Raw genomic sequence first — 16,208 nt, 5'->3', positions numbered from 1 at the left:
CTTTTTCAGAGTTGACCTCCAGTGGACACTCCCTAGTGGTGGTGGAACACTTAAGACCTACTCCATCCTTGTCCATCACCTCCAGTTCCATCTCCACCCTCCCGAATGCTCCCTACCCAGTTGGCCAGGTCCACTCCCCCAAACGGTAGTTGTTTTCTTCATGCCAGGCACTTCACCCCATGCCCCTGTTACCCCTGCTTCCCAGAATAAGGAGGCTATTGACCTCCAGAGGGGCATCTCTGTGAGTCAGACTTCCAATCGGAATACCATCCAAGTGCAGGGCACCCAGCTGCAACAGATAGTTGCACACTTTGAAGGCATTCACAGTGCCAGGTCTACCCTCCATAGCATTTTTCAGGCTCTGGCCTCCTCTCTCACTGGAGATTTCCACCCCAACAATCTCTCTCTGCCACCTTTCTTCTCCCCATCCAATTTCCCTATTCTCATTCATGTCCAAAACATTCTTACACATATGCACACACTCACCTCAACAGCCACAAGCAGCACACATAAATGGAAACACCAAAAAACACACAACCATGCAAGCACTCAACAGTCACTCACCCCACTCACACCCACCACCATACCCACCATACCACCAGACTCCACCCAACATTCACAGACACAACCACCACATCCACCATACCCCGACACACCACCAAAACTCCCACAGCCACCACATCCATCATACTCCAGACACCACTCCAACACCTACAGACACAGCCACCACATCCACCATACCCCAAGACTCTACTCCAATACCTGCAAATACAGCCAACACAACCACCTTACCTCCAGACATCACCCCAATACTTACAGACACAGCCACCACATCTACTATACCTCCAGACACCACCCCCTAACACACAGACACATCCAGCACATCCACCATTCTCATCACATTCATATCACAGCCCACCAAGAGATGCAAATACCCGCACTCACACATGCAACAGACACCAACAAAACACAAACATACTTCAGACACAGACACACCAGCACCAACAACACCCAAAGCCACACCTGACACAGGTACTTCCTCAACCTCTCAACCCCTAATCCCTCCTGTACATCCTCCACATTTACCCCACGAAAGTTTTCTGTTTGCCCTTAGCCTTACCCCTGTGGAACTGATCCTCACTCCCAAAGCAAAAAAAGACCCTTCCCACAGCCCAACTCATCTCTTCCACATCCAAGTCCTCTCCTATGTAACCTGCCCCCCCCCCCACCGGACCACACCATACCTCACCCAAACCGAAGACAAAACCAACCCCTCCCAAAGTGAAGCCCACCCCTCCCAAGACCAAACCTACCCATCCAAAATCCAACCCGACCCCACGCAAGGGTGATCAATGAGGTGCCTGGAATGCCCATTAAATGCCCTTCCTGTAGAGGTTTCTGTGGCAGTGATTTGTGAGGCAGGTTGTGGGACACAACAGTGTGCTTAGCACTCTTTTCAACAATGACTGGCCATTTACCTCTTCTCCATTTTTGTTGTTCTCTAGTTCAGTTGTTTGCTTTGCTATACATTTTTCCTGCCATTACTTTTCTACCTTTTTGATGTTCATGATTAATATGTGAGGTATGACTACAGTTATGTTTGTTTCACCCTGATTGATGATCCATTTGCTGAGGTTGGTAATATCTGACTTTGGAGCCCTTTGCTAGAGTCCCCCAGTACAAGAAGAAATGTTCTATAGATGGATGTGTTTGATGTGATCCATTTGGGTTGGCATGCATTGGGAGTTGTTTCACATGGTAAGTATTTCTTACTGGCGTGGCCACTGTCAACATCTATTGAGTTAGATTTCTCCCCCTGAAGTGGATTGGACACTTGTTTAATGTGCGCAAGCTAGACGTTTGTTTGTCACACAGGGAGGGTATTCATTTTTGCTACCTTCCTATACAATTGAGTGGACATGTGTCCATTTTAATATGTGTATTCCTTACTCCTACCGTCTCTGAATGTGAGACCTATGCTGTTGCTGGTGTATTTGCTTTCTAGACTTGCTCTTACACATTTTCCACTTAGGCACAGCACTTAGATATGCTATTTCCTGTCCCCTCATACCACAGTTCCTGTGCAAATTATGTTTTTGAGGCATGTGCAAAGTGAAATGTGTCCAAGGGCAGCAGCTTTCCAGGAGTCCCCCTGATGCTGCAAAACCTATTCTTCAATGGTTGTTTACATTGTGTGCTTTGGATGTATGTCACACAAATTATTCTACACCCCATTTACCTTACATTCTCTTGCAATGTGGGTGTTATGTTTGAGACCATTACAAAGATTTTGCAGGGAAGGTGTGTTTGGGTTCAATGACACATCCATACAGATTTATGTGTTTTGTCACAACAGGCAATGGCATGTGTACACCGTGAGGGTGTCACTTCTATTTGCAGGTGTGATATTGTTGTGGATTTGCTGTTGTGTGACTCAATTAATTGTACACATCACTAGCCCTGAAACTGGGATGTGCACACATGTGAGGTTTTGTAGAGTGTGACAGTGCAGTGTCAGCGATCTGGTCAAAGATGGCACCATGGGGCTGTGTTGGGACATACAGTACAACTCCAAACTAGGGCATAAAAAATATATTTGGGGCACGGAGCACAGCTCACATACTAGGTCAATGGTGGCACGTTGATTTGTGGTGGACTTGGAGGAAATGGGTAGGGGTTTGACTTACGGTTGGTTGTGTCCACAATGACCTTGATTTTGTACACCATTGAGCAGCACAAGAATCTGCAGGACATGTAGGATCAACTCCAGGGAGGCATCTGATGTGCGATGCTACCTACAGGTGAGTTTCGACCTTATATCACTCCTTTTCCTCCAGCTCAAATATGGTGATTGGCCACCTCGGTCATTTCAAGGGGAAGCAACATTGCAATTGGGACGGCGGTTGCAATGGCAGTTCACTCCCTGATAGATGCATTGGCCTATCTCACCAACACCGCTGTCTAGTTTTGCTGGTGGTGTGGGCTGGACCGAGGCGGTCTGTTGTCTATGTAATCGCATGTATCGTAATATGGCAGTCGGACTGCCAACACAGTGGCTATTGGACTTCCGCTGCCGCCAAGGTGGTTCCTGGGCCATCAAAGTCGTAATCAGGTCCAATGATTGGTATACATGACATTTATTTACAATCAATAATCCCCCATGTAAAAAATAGTTATTCTCTTTTTTCCAAATGGAACCATTAGAAAGAAGACACAAATGTATTTTGCAGACCCTTCAAGCTCATGGTCCCCCATGTTTAAAATAGGTAATTACTGCTTCCTTACAGGAATAGGGAGAATACAGTACCAGATATATGTAACAAGTATCAACCCCACTCTAAAAAATTGCTTTGACCAGTAGCCCAAGAAGAATAAGTAGAATAATGCACTTGTGATATGTAACAACCACTTACACTGATAATCCGAAATTAGAAATTGCCATTTTCCCAACAGAAAACAATTAAACAGTGACAAATGTATTCAACAGTCCTTTAAATCCCTAAATCCCCCTTGTGTAAAATTGTTAAATATTGTTTCTTTACAGTAATCAAGAAAATACAGTGCTAGGCATAAGTAACAGCCATTTAACCCTCTTCACCCCCATGTAGAAAATTACTATGCCCCATATCTCCAAAAGAAACAGTAAAACACTTTACCCTCCATATGTAACAGCCATTTGCCATCCATAATCCTAAAAAAGTAGCTATCCCCTTTTGTCCCAAACAGAAATACGACAACATAGTCACACATGTATTTACATCCTATCAAGTCCATAATATCTGTTGTTTAAAATAGCTAATCACCATTTCCTTAAAGAAATCATGAAAATAGAGATGCAGCTACATCCAACATCCATTGCAACCCATCATTTCCCATGTAGAAAATTGAATTGCTATTCCCATTTTCTCAAGAAAAATACATAAAGCACAGTGCACTGGATTTGTAACAGCCATTTACCATCCATAAACTCCCATGCGAAAAATATATGTTTGCATTTTCCCGACAGGAAACATTAGTCACAAATGTATTTATCTGTCCTTTCAAACTAAAAATCCCACTTGTAAAAAACAGCTAACTGTTGTTTCCTTACAAGCATCATGGAAATACAGCACCAGGTATGTGCGTATCGATCTATTACCCATCATCCCCATATTGAAAATCTCTATACCCATTACACCAAGAGGACTCAGTAGCATACTGTAACTTGGAAATGTGCCACTTTTTACCAACATGACCCATTAGAAAGTAGTAACAACATATTTCAAAGTCCTTTCAAGCCCACAATTCCCCATGTTTAAAATAGCTAATTACCTCTTCCCTACAAAATAACGAAAATACAGTGCCATTTATATGTAACAGAAATTCAACACCAACATATAAACAAATTACTTTGACCATTATTCAACCAAAAAGTTAATCAATGTGCCTGTGACATGTAACAACAATTTACCACCCATACTCCCCCATTTAAAAATTAGCCATTCCCATTTTCACAACAGGTAACATTAGAACATAGTTACAAGTGTATTCAACAACCTTTTAAATACCTAAAGCCACCTTTTGTAAGATTGCTAAATATCCTTTCCTTAAAGAAATCATGAAAATATATTACCAGGTATATGAAACAGCCATTTAACACTGATAATCCCCCATGTAGAAAATCACTGTACCCCATATTCCCAAGAGGAATAAACAAAGCACATTGCTCTGGATATGTAACAGCCATTTGCCACCCATAATCCTGCATTACATAATTAGCTGTTCCCTTTTTTCCCACACAGAAATAACATAGTCACAAATCTATTTAGGTCCTTTCAACCCCATAATGCCTCTTGTGTAAAATAGCTAACTATTGTTTCTTTACCAGAATCATGAAAATACAGTGCCAAGTATATGCAAGATCCATTTGACATCCATCATCCCCCATGTAGAAAATGGCTCTGTCATTATGCCAAGAGGAATCAGCAAAACATTGTTCCTGGGATATGTAATGGCCATCTACCACCCATCACCCCCCAAGTAGGAAATCGCTATGCCATTTATCCGAAGAATAAAAAGTAAAAAACACTGGGCCTGGGATATTCAACTGCCATTTACCACCCATAATCCCCCATTTAAAAATTAGCTATTTCTATTTTCCCAATAGGAAACATTAGAACATAGTAACAAATTTGTTCCTTTGACGCTCAAAATCCTCCATATGTAAAATGGCTAATTGCCATTCCTTACAGCAATGATAAAAATACAGAAGAGGTATATGTAACAGTAATTTAACACCTACCATTGTCATGTAACAATTAGCTGTTCCTAACAAGACCTGTTAGAATGAAGTGGCAAAATAATTTATCAGCCCCTTAATGCTCATATTCTCTTAAACACAAAATAGATATTACCATTCCCAACAGAAATCATAAAAATACATCTTAAGGTATGTAACAGCTATTTATCACAGATCATTCTCCATAGAGAAAATAGCTATGCATATTTTCGTAACATAAGCCATCAAATTAGAGCTTCGGTTTGATTCAGAAAGCCACTTATGACTGGTAAAATTACGAGGAATGAATCTCCACACTCATTGGCATGAACTCCGCACTGGGCAAAGCAGTGTGGAGATTCTGCCCCCAGTGCGGAGATTCTGCCAAAAGTGTGAAGATTCCACACTCATAACTTTCCAAGTCCCTTTGCAAATCGGGACCCATGTACATCGAACGGCCACTGAAATTCATAGTATCCTCACATTACAAATAGCACATGTGCCCTACAGAAACATATGTCAGGATTATAATAGTCATTGAGCACACCTAATTCCCAGTGAAGAAAATAGTTATGCCCATTTTCCAAGAAGAAATGTATCACCTATATTGCTAGATATGTGTTACAGATAATAACACTGATAATTGCCCATTACAAAAGTCCATTTGAGCTTTCTCTTGTGTAAGCTCTGGCATTGTGTATATATATATACAACTGTTGTTAATGGCAGATATTGAGACAGCTTGTTATTTTTGATTTGATAAAATAACATTAGTTGCTAATTACATCATTACCGTACTTCAAATAATTATCCCTCCTAACTAAAGCTAAAAGCATTGCAGTTAACCCAACATACAGTGGCCAGGAATGTACAATGAAATACAACATCATAGCATATACGATTTCATGCATAGGTGAAAATTCACACTATGGGCAACATTCCCAAATTTGGCAGTCTGACTGTTGGCCCACCAGACCTGAGTGAAGGAGACCGCTGAAAAGCTGGAGGTCTCCACCCCGCTGACCCTTTTCAAACGTTTTCACCAGGCTGAGCAGTGGAAACCTCCATATTAGGAGGCTTCCGCCTGTCAGCCCAAAGTGGAAAATGTGCGGCAGCATTGGCCTCGGCTCCTCAGGAAACTGAGTCAAATTCCATCGCACAGAGGTTGTCCCCAGCACAAGGTCAAGGGAGTGACCTTTTACCTGTTTTGTGGTCGGGTTTCACTCCCCACACCGCGCAGCTCCAGCTGACTGCACCCGTGCCCTCTACCCCGCCCTTGCTGCTGCTGCGAGTTTGAGGCCCTCCACCACCCGCAGGCTCCCGCCTGCACCTCATTCCTGGTGTCTAGTGGTTGCCATAAGTATTGTGCGTCTGTCCTGTGAATGTCTGTCTCTTGTGTATTTTCCATTGCTCCTTGTCTCCTTTTCTGCCTTTTACTCCTTATTTTAAAGCCTTTTCTCCTTCATCCTATCCTTTTTAGGCGTTTCCAGCCATTTTTTACCTTTCCTCAGCCTTCGCGCTCTGTCCCGCCGCTGAGTCCCCTGCAGCCCCGCCCCCCTCACGCCCCCATTCGCCCACCGCTCCCACCTCCCTGCTGCTCCTCCCTCCCACCTCCCCTTCTTAATGGCGGCCACTGTGTGGTGCAGAGCATTACCCTTGACCTGTTTTAACGTCGGGTTTCGATCCCCATGCCGCTCAGCTCCACCTGACTGCGCCCGTGCCCTCTACCCTGCCCTTGCTGCTCCTGCGAGTTCGAGGCCCTCCACCACCAGCACGCTCCTGCTTGCACCTCATCCCTGGTGTCTAGTGGTTGCCGTAAGTATTGTGTGTCTGTCCTGTGACTGTCTGTCTCTTGTGTATTTTCCATTGCTCTTTGTCTCTTTTTTCTGCCTTTTACTCCTTATTTTAAAGCCTTTTCTCCTTCATCCCGTCCTTTTTTGGCTTCTTCAGCCGTTTTCCACCTTTTCTTTGCCTTCACGTTCTGTCCCGCCGTTGCGTCCCCTGTGGCCCACCCCCCTCGTGCCCTCATTCGCCCACAGCTCCCGCCTCCAAGCTGCATCTCCTTCTCACCTTCCCTTCTTAAGGGCGGGTGATGAACGGCTGTGCCGCTAACGCGCCAGAGGTGCGCCAGAGGCAAACCTATCTGCACCTGTCCGCACCTGGACTGCGCCCAGCGCCAGACCCCCTGGCCCCCGTGACCCCCATGCTGCCTGACGCTGCTACAGTGCCAACGCCATCCATGCCCTCAACACCAGCCGTTCAGCCACCTGCTTCCAAGCCACCCGAAGCTCACCCACGGACCCTTCTCCTGCCGGAACCGCAGCTTCACCAGCCCCTGAGCCACCAAGCATACCGCCAGACCCAAACACAACCCCCTTAGTTGCATTCTCCTCAACACCCGCTCTATCCACAAACATGCCGTCGGACATTGGGACCTACTACATCGCCGCCGAAGCCCTTGCTTCTACAGAATACATCCTCCTCGGCGACCTGAACTTTCATCTCAAGAATGCCAATGACAGCAACTCCACCGCCCTGCTCGAAAAGCTCACCAACCTCGGTCTCAAACAACTCATCACAACACCCACCTACTCTGCCGGTCACACACTCAACCCCGTCTTCTCCGCCAGCAGCCAGGTCACCTTCAGCCACACCACCAAACTCCACTGGACTGACCACTGTTGCCTCCACTTCACCTTCAAGAAACCCACCACGTACCACCACCCACAACAGATCCCCCACCGCAGCTGGAACAAGATCACTGAAGACCAACTGACCTCCACCCTAGCCCAAGCACCGCCACCCATCACCACCGACCCCAACACAGCCGCCCTGAACCTCAGACAATGGATAGACAACTGCGCCAACACCTTCGCCCGATCACGAAACCCTCCAACAACCGCACCAGCACTAAGGCCATCTGGTTCTCCACCGACCTTCAGGCCTCCAAGCGGGAGTGTTGAAAACTCAAGAAGAAGTGGTGCCAAGAACAAACAGAAAGCAACCACACCGCCCTCAACAATGCCATCCGCAAGCACCACCAGCTCATCCGGACCACCAAGAGATCCATCTACAAGGAACGCATCGACAACAATGCTCACGACAGCAAAGAGCTCTTCAACATCGTTAAGGAACTCGCCAACCCCAGGTTCTGCTCCAATGACATCCCACCTTCGCAAGACCTCTGTGACTCCCTCTCCAACTTCTTTCGTTGCAAGATCACGGACATCCACGACAGCTTCAACACCTAGACCCCCCATGACAGCAGCTGTCACCACAAACCCCGACTCACCAGACCCCACAGAACACCAACCTCCTGCTCTCCTGGACCCACATCAACAATGAGGATATCATCAAAACCATGAGCACCATCCACTCCAGCTCACCCTTCGATCCCTGCCCCCACCATGTTTTCAACAAAGCAAGCTCCATCATCGCCCCCCAACTCTGAATGATTGTCAACAGCTCTTTTGAGACTACCACCTTCCAGGAAAGCTGGAAGCACGCCGAAGTCAACACCCTGCTAATGAAACCCAAAACAGACCCAAGAGATCTCAAGAACTACCGGCCCATCTCCCTCCTCCCCTTCCCGGTGAAGGTCATCGAGAAGATCATCAACGGACAACTGACCCACTTCCTTGAAGACAACTACACACTGGACACTTCTCAATCCAGTTTCCGTAGCAACCACAGCACCGAGACCGCCCTCATCACCGCGACTGACAACATCAGGACCATGCTCGACAAAGGCGAAACTGCGGCTCTCATCCTCCTAGACCTTTCGGCTGCCTTTGACACTGCCTGCCACCACAACCTTTGCACACGCCTCCATGACACAGGGATCTGCCACAAAGCCCCGGACTGGATCACCTACTTCCTCTCTGGCAGAACCCAAAGAGTCTGCCTCCCTCCCTTCCTTTCTGAAACCACCGAGACCATCTGCGGCGTTCCCCAAGGATCCTCACTCAGGCCAACCCTTTTCAACATCTACATGGCACCGCTTGCCAACATCGACCGATCACACAACCTCAACATCATCTCCTACGCCCATGACACCCAGCTGATCCTCTCACTCACCAAGGACCCCGCCACGGCCAACATCAACCTACACGATGGAATAAAGGCCATCGGCAACTGGATGGAGAGCAGCCGCCTGAAACTGAACTCAGACAAGACAGAGATCCTCATCCTCAGCTCCAACCCCTCCGCCTGGGACAACTCCTGGTGGCCGGCCACCCTAGGAACTGCACCGACGCCCACCGACCACGCACGCACCCTAGGTTTCATCCTGGACTCATCACTCACCACGACCCAGCAAGTCAAAGAAGTCCCATCTTCCTGCTTCAACACCCTCCGCATGCTCCACAAGATCTTCAGGTGCATCCCCACCGAAACCAGAAGGACGGTCACCCACGCCCTTGTCAGTAGCAGACTGGACTACAGCAACGCTCTCTACGCGGGAACCACGCCCAAGCTCCAGAATAACTGCAATGTATACAGTACAGAACGCCTCCGCACGCCTCATCCTCGACATCCCACGCTACAACCACATCTCAGCCCACCTGTGGGATCTACACTGGCTCCCCGTCAACAAGAGAATCACCTTTAAGCTCCTCACCCATGCTTACAAAGCAGTTCAAAAACGCTGGCCCTGCTTACCTGAATGAGCGACTCACCTTCTATGCTCCCAACCATCAACTCCGTTCTGCCAACCTCGCCCTCGCCATTGTTCCTCACATTCACCGAACTACAGCCGGCGGCAGATCGTTCTCCCACCTCGCCGCCAAGACCTGGAACTCCCTCCCCTTCCACCTACAACAGACCCAGGACCTGCTGGCCTTCAGGAAATGCCTGGCTGTTCAAGCAGTATCACCTCCCCCCCTTCAGCGCCGTGAGACCCTAGGGGGTGAGTAGCATGCTCTACAAATGACTGATTGATTGATTGATTGATTGGAATGCACACTGTCTGCCATAGCGGACTGTACGCATTCCGAGGGAACCGGCCAGAGGGGGCCCTGCACTGGCCATGACATGGCCCTGGGCAGTGGAGGACCCCCCTGTGGCCCCCAGCACTGCCCTTTCTGCCAGCCTTTTCATGGTGAAAAAGGGAAGTCATAATCAGCACTGAACTAATTGCCACCGTGGCTGACCACAACTTCGACCACTGCCAACCCTACGGGTTCTGTGATCCTTGTGGCGAACTCCAGGCGGTTCAACTGCAAGAGTCCTAATCTGGCAGTCAGACCGCCAGGAGTGCGGCAGTATGACCTTCACTGTAAGTTTGCCAGTCTCATGACCACCAAAGTCATAATGAGCTCCTATGTGACTCCCTACCAGCAAGATAATGGTTCAGGAAAAGAGTGTTAGTGAGAAACGGACTACTGAGGTATATCATGTAAACATACAAATAACCCATTTCCTAAGTGTTTTGCTTCATATATTTCTAAATCTAAACCGTTTGTTAATTGTGTGACTTTTGAGTCAGCAATTCCGTGCTTAAAAACATGTGTTTTGTCAGACATTTGTAATAAAACCAAAAAAAAGTCTCCTTAGGTAAAAAATAACAAATGCTGAAAACGTAGTGAACCTTCATTATGTACAGGTGAGCTTTAAATTGCAATTCCACCAGTGGGCATTTAAGAGAATGCAATCCATCATCTCAAATTATCCTTTTAGTTCGTCCCTTAATTTTCTACTTTATGCGCAGCGTTTATGATAGTGTACTTTAAGTATAACAAAGGCCTATTAACAAAAGTGCGACAGAGATAGATTCTGAGTCTTGAATTTTTATACCTTTCTATCAGCATACTAAAGAATAGGCAAACGTTATTTATTAATATATAAGGTCTGATGTATGCAATACACGAGTAACAACTGAAACAGCACTAAAGGCAGGACTAAAAAAAGTACTCACTAGCATTTGAAACAGGTTAAGTCACTTCAAAATTGTGAAATGCTGACTTCTATTTTAACATTGTTTATTATTGAAGATATGAAACTCGGGTATGTACACAAAACTGCACAGAAGTTGAAGAATCAAATAATAAAAATAAAAAGACACAAATGATGTGATGTGTGGGGGTATCAATATTACCATCCTGCATCATTTAGGAACTGTACCTCCTGAGCATGTCTGGAAAGTGCTGCACAGTTGAAAAGATGATTGAAATAGAGACATCTTCATAAATATTCCGTATAGACCCTCTGAGTAGGTGAGCGCTATGCAATTGTGTTTTTAACATTTATCTCCTAGGCTTTATTTACTTGGCTGCAGCAAGGTGATCCCGGAATGGGACATTTTTGCTCATAAATTCATTGTTCAGTTGTGTTAACTTTGCTGAACATCGATCAAGTGCAATGTAATTGGAAACTAAAGAAATCCGTTGTTAATATTTAATACAATGTAGCATGCCAAAGTAGCTGCCTAGCCTAGAGCTTTCCTAAAAACATTGTTATTTGCAGATGACATGTTAATTCTGTTGTTATCTCCCAAGATCTCTATTGCAATATTATTGACATTGGTCTACAAGTTTGATTCCTTTCCTGGCCATTGAATAAAACTATCAAAATTATCAAAATCCATACCTATGCCTATTTCTAGAGTAGTTAAGGGAATTAGTAATGGGGAATGCCATTTTCAATGTGCATATAAGTGTGAGGTATACTTAAGAATTATTATTGCTCAAATCCATCAAATCTCAAACTGTAGGAAACTAAAGAAAGAATTACATTCGGATTTGAAAAGGAAGCAAAAAGTAAACGTACCTCTAGATTCTTTGCTTCTTTCAAAATCTGCACATTCGTTTTAAAAGTTCTTTTTATAGTGACATGGAAGAAACTATCAAAGCATGTACGTCGTTTCTGCATACAAATGAAACGATGCTTTTTATTTTTGTTAAAATCCTCTTTCTGAAAGGAGGGTTTAAAATTCCAAATTTGTGTCAATACCATCAAGCCTTCATACTTATTGAGGTCAATACTGGCATCTCCTAGAGAGTAAAACGACTACAAAAAATGGGTTGAGAGGAATTATTCTGTTAACTTTGTATCTATTGTTATCTAGCATTAGTTACAGATAATATTGAATTATTGTCTGCTGCCTTAGAGAGTGATTAACATACTTGTAGGTAAAACAATGTTGATATTATATTGCTTTCTGTGGCACTCATGTGGAATAACCATCTTGTCCTGTGAGGATACCTTGACCTAATTAATTCTCTTGACCAACTGATTTGTAGCCAATGTGATATCACATTCAAATGCCTACATTCCTGATTCTCACTGTCTCATGCAGAAATATACAAGTACTTATTGTTAGCAATGGGGTCTTTGGTCAGGTTACCCCCTGTCCAAGCAAGGACCCTCACTCCAGTCAGTGTAAGTCACAAACAATCAAAATTATCCTGTGCCCACCCTCTGTTAGCTTGGCACTGAGCAGTCAGGTTTAACTTAGAAGGCAATGTGTACATTATTTGTGCAATAAATCATGCAATAACACAGTATAGCACCACAGAAATATGCCACACAGTGTTTAGAAAAATATATAATATTTATCTGATGAAATGCAGATCAAAACGATTATGATGCATTAAGTATATTTTGAGATATCACTGTAAAATTGATATAGAGTGTATTAAGGGGGTCATTCCAACCCTGGCGGTCGGTGTTAAAGCGGCGGCCAACCCGCCAACAGACAGGCGGTAAAAAAAATGGAATTCTGACCCTGGCGGAAACCGCCAACAGAGACCGCCACTTTAACACTCCAACCGCCACGGCGGGACAAACAAACAGCGCGGCGGTCACCGCCAACAGACAGGCGGCAGACAATGTACCGCCCACCCTATCACAACCCACCAATCCGCCACCTTTTCCGGGGTGGCAGCACCGCCGATAAAAACACGGCGGAAACAGCCATTACGAACGGAAAACGCTCACCTCTACACACTCCACGACGAATCTGGACAGCATGGAACCCGAACTACACATCCTACCAGCTATTGTCTTCCTGCTCCTCTACTAGGAGCATGAACGCCGGCGCAGAAGACTACGGTGAGTACTACACCTACGACACAGGGGAGGGGGAGGGAAAAAATTACGGGGACACACATACGCCACACACTCACCCTCACCCTCACCCACAACTACATACACATCAATGCAGAGCAACAACTCAGAGTGACACCCCCAAACCCCACGGAAGAATGCAAAGACAAAATAAAATGATAATGAAAATTGAAGTATATTGTACGGCTAAGTAAAAAAATATATCAAGCATCGATAACTATATATACATATGTAAATTGTCCTGTCCAAATTGGGTATCAGCCATTGTTCGTGGGCCAATGGGCCTAAACACATGGGCAAAGCCCACACAGGATACCCGACTCCAAAGGAGAGAACACTGCAGGGGCATCAGATAGCAAAACTACAGGCACCTCAGGGGGAAGGGAAGGGGGGGCACCTCAGCCAGATGAGTCCACAACGCCAGATCCACGAGGGGCCTCCATGGCCACTGTTCAATCCTGGGGAGTGCAAAGCCACAGTCTCACAAGTCTCTACAGTGGGTGGATTGCCCACTGTTTAATCCTGGGGAGTGCAAAGCCACAGTCTCACAAGTCTCTACAGTGGGTGGGTTGCCCACTGTTCAATCCTGGGGAGTGCAAAGCCACAGTCTCACAAGTCTTTACAGTGGGTGGATTGCCCACTGTGCCATCCTGGGGAGTGCAAAGCCACAGTCTCACAAGTCTCTACAGTGGGTGGGTTGCCCACTGTGCCATCCTGGGGAGTGCAAAGCCACAGTCTCACAAGTCTCTATAGTGGGTGGATTGCCCACTGTGCCATCCTGGGGAGTGCAAAGCCACAGTCTCACAAGTGGATTGCAGACTCCACTGGTTCTGGAGGAGGCATGGTGCCCAGAGTGCTTCGTGCAGCCCTGCCCGACACAGATGCGGGCCTGCCCCTTCTGCCAATGGGCCAGCGGTGCTTGAGACGGCGGTGCCTAGCGGAGCGGTGTTTGAGATGAAGGGCCCAGCGGAGCGGTGCAGAGATGGCGGTGCCCAGCGGAGCGGTGCTTGAGATGAAGGGCCCAGCGGAGCGGGCCTTGATTTGAAGGGCTCAGCGGAGCGGTGCTTGAGACGGCGGTGCCCAGCGGAGCGGTGCTTGATTTGAAGGGTCCAGCGGAGCGGTGCAGAGACGGCAGTGCCCTGCGGAGCGGTGCTTGATTTGAAGGGCCCAGCGGAGCGGTGCTTGAGACGGTGGTGCCCAGCGGAGCGGTGCTTGAGATGAAGGGCCCAGCGGAGCGGTGCAGAGACGGCGGTGCCCAGCGGAGCGGTGCTTGAGATGAAGGGCCCAGCGGAGCGGTGCAGAGACGGCGGTGCCCAGCGGAGCGGTGCTTGATTTGAAGGGTCCTGTTCAGCGGTTCTTGACTTGAAGGGCCCTGTTCAGCGGTTCTTGACTTGAAGGGCCCTGTTCAGCGGTTCTTGACTTGAAGGGCCCTGTTCAGCGGTGCTTGACTTGAAGGGCCCTGTTCAGCGGTGCTTGACTTGAAGGGCCCTGTTCAGCGGTTCTTGAGACGGCGGTGCCCTGTTCAGCGGTGCTTGACTTGAAGGGCCCTGTTCAGCGGTGCTTGACTTGAAGGGTCCTGTTCAGCGGAGCTTGACTTGAAGGGCCCTATTCAGCGGTTCTTGAGACGGCGGTGCCCTGTTCAGCGGTGCTTGACTTGAAGGGCCCTGTTCAGCGGTTCTTGACTTGAAGGGCCCTTTTCAGCGGTGCTTGACTTGAAGGGCCCTGTTCAGCGATGCTTGACTTGTAGGGCCCTGTTCAGCGGTTCTTGAGACGGCGGTGCCCTGTTCAGCGGTGCTTGACTTGAAGGGCCCTGTTCAGCGGTTCTTGACTTGAAGGGCCCTGTTCAGCGGTTCTTGAGAAGCCGGTGCCCTGTTCAGCAGTGCTTGACTTGAAGGGCCCTGTTCAGCGGTTCTTGAGACGGCGGTACCCTGTTCAGCGGTGCTTGACTTGAAGGGCCCTGTTCAGCGGTTCTTGACTTGAAGGGCCCTGTTCAGCGGTGCTTGACATGTGTGTCCAGGTCACCAGATCTGGCCATGAAATGGATTTCACTCGCCACCTGACATGTGGCTGCCGGGCCCTTCATGCACATCTGTCTTCTCGCTTGCGGGGCCCTCCTGTGCTGCCGTCCCAGGCCCGTGGGTGTCCTCCTGCACACCTGGAATGGGGCTGGTGGGGCCCTCCTGGGCAGCTCGCCTGCCGCCGGGCTTGTCGGGCGTGCTGCCCTTGCCACCCTTCCCTGCTCCTCTGTGGCCCTTTCCTCCCTTTGGCGGTGTGCCAGGTGGCACCCCAGTTCCTGACGGTGCCAGGGCAGTACTTTTGAAGCCTGCAGTCTTTGGCCTCTCGCACCGGGCACTGGCTTTCTTGGATTTTATTTCAGGGGGTGGGCTGGCGGTCTCTTTACTGGTAGCCGAAGTAGCTGGCCTTGAAGGTGGTGGACTCCAAAATCCTTGGACTACTGTCCTTGTAGGTCCAGGGTTTGTGGTGGCTGAGGTGCTGATTGGACTCTTATGAGATGGAGGGGGTGGGTCAGTTGTTGGGAAGAGGTCAAGGTTGGAAAGGAAGATCAATTTAGAAAGACAGGGACGGGTAGTTGTAGTGGGTATGGGAGTGGAGGAAGAGGATGTGGTTGTAGGAGAGTCAAGTCTGGTGTCTTTGGGTGCAGGTGCTTGTGCTGGAGGCTGTCGTGAGGTGGATGGCAGTTGGGTGGGTGGCTGCCTGCGTTTGTGTGGTTTGGAAGAGGGGGTGACAGACACACTGGGAGAGGACACAGGGGACGTGTAAATGGTAGTGGGGGTGGTGACTGCACGTGTGCTGAGTGTTCTGGTGGGTGTGCTGGTGATGGACGTAGTGGCTGAAGATGTTGTGCATGTAAGTGTGAGTGGAGACG

Source organism: Pleurodeles waltl, chromosome 7 (genome assembly GCF_031143425.1).
Source record: "Pleurodeles waltl isolate 20211129_DDA chromosome 7, aPleWal1.hap1.20221129, whole genome shotgun sequence".
NCBI lineage: Eukaryota > Metazoa > Chordata > Amphibia > Caudata > Salamandridae > Pleurodeles > Pleurodeles waltl.
This window is presented reverse-complemented; position numbering follows the sequence as displayed.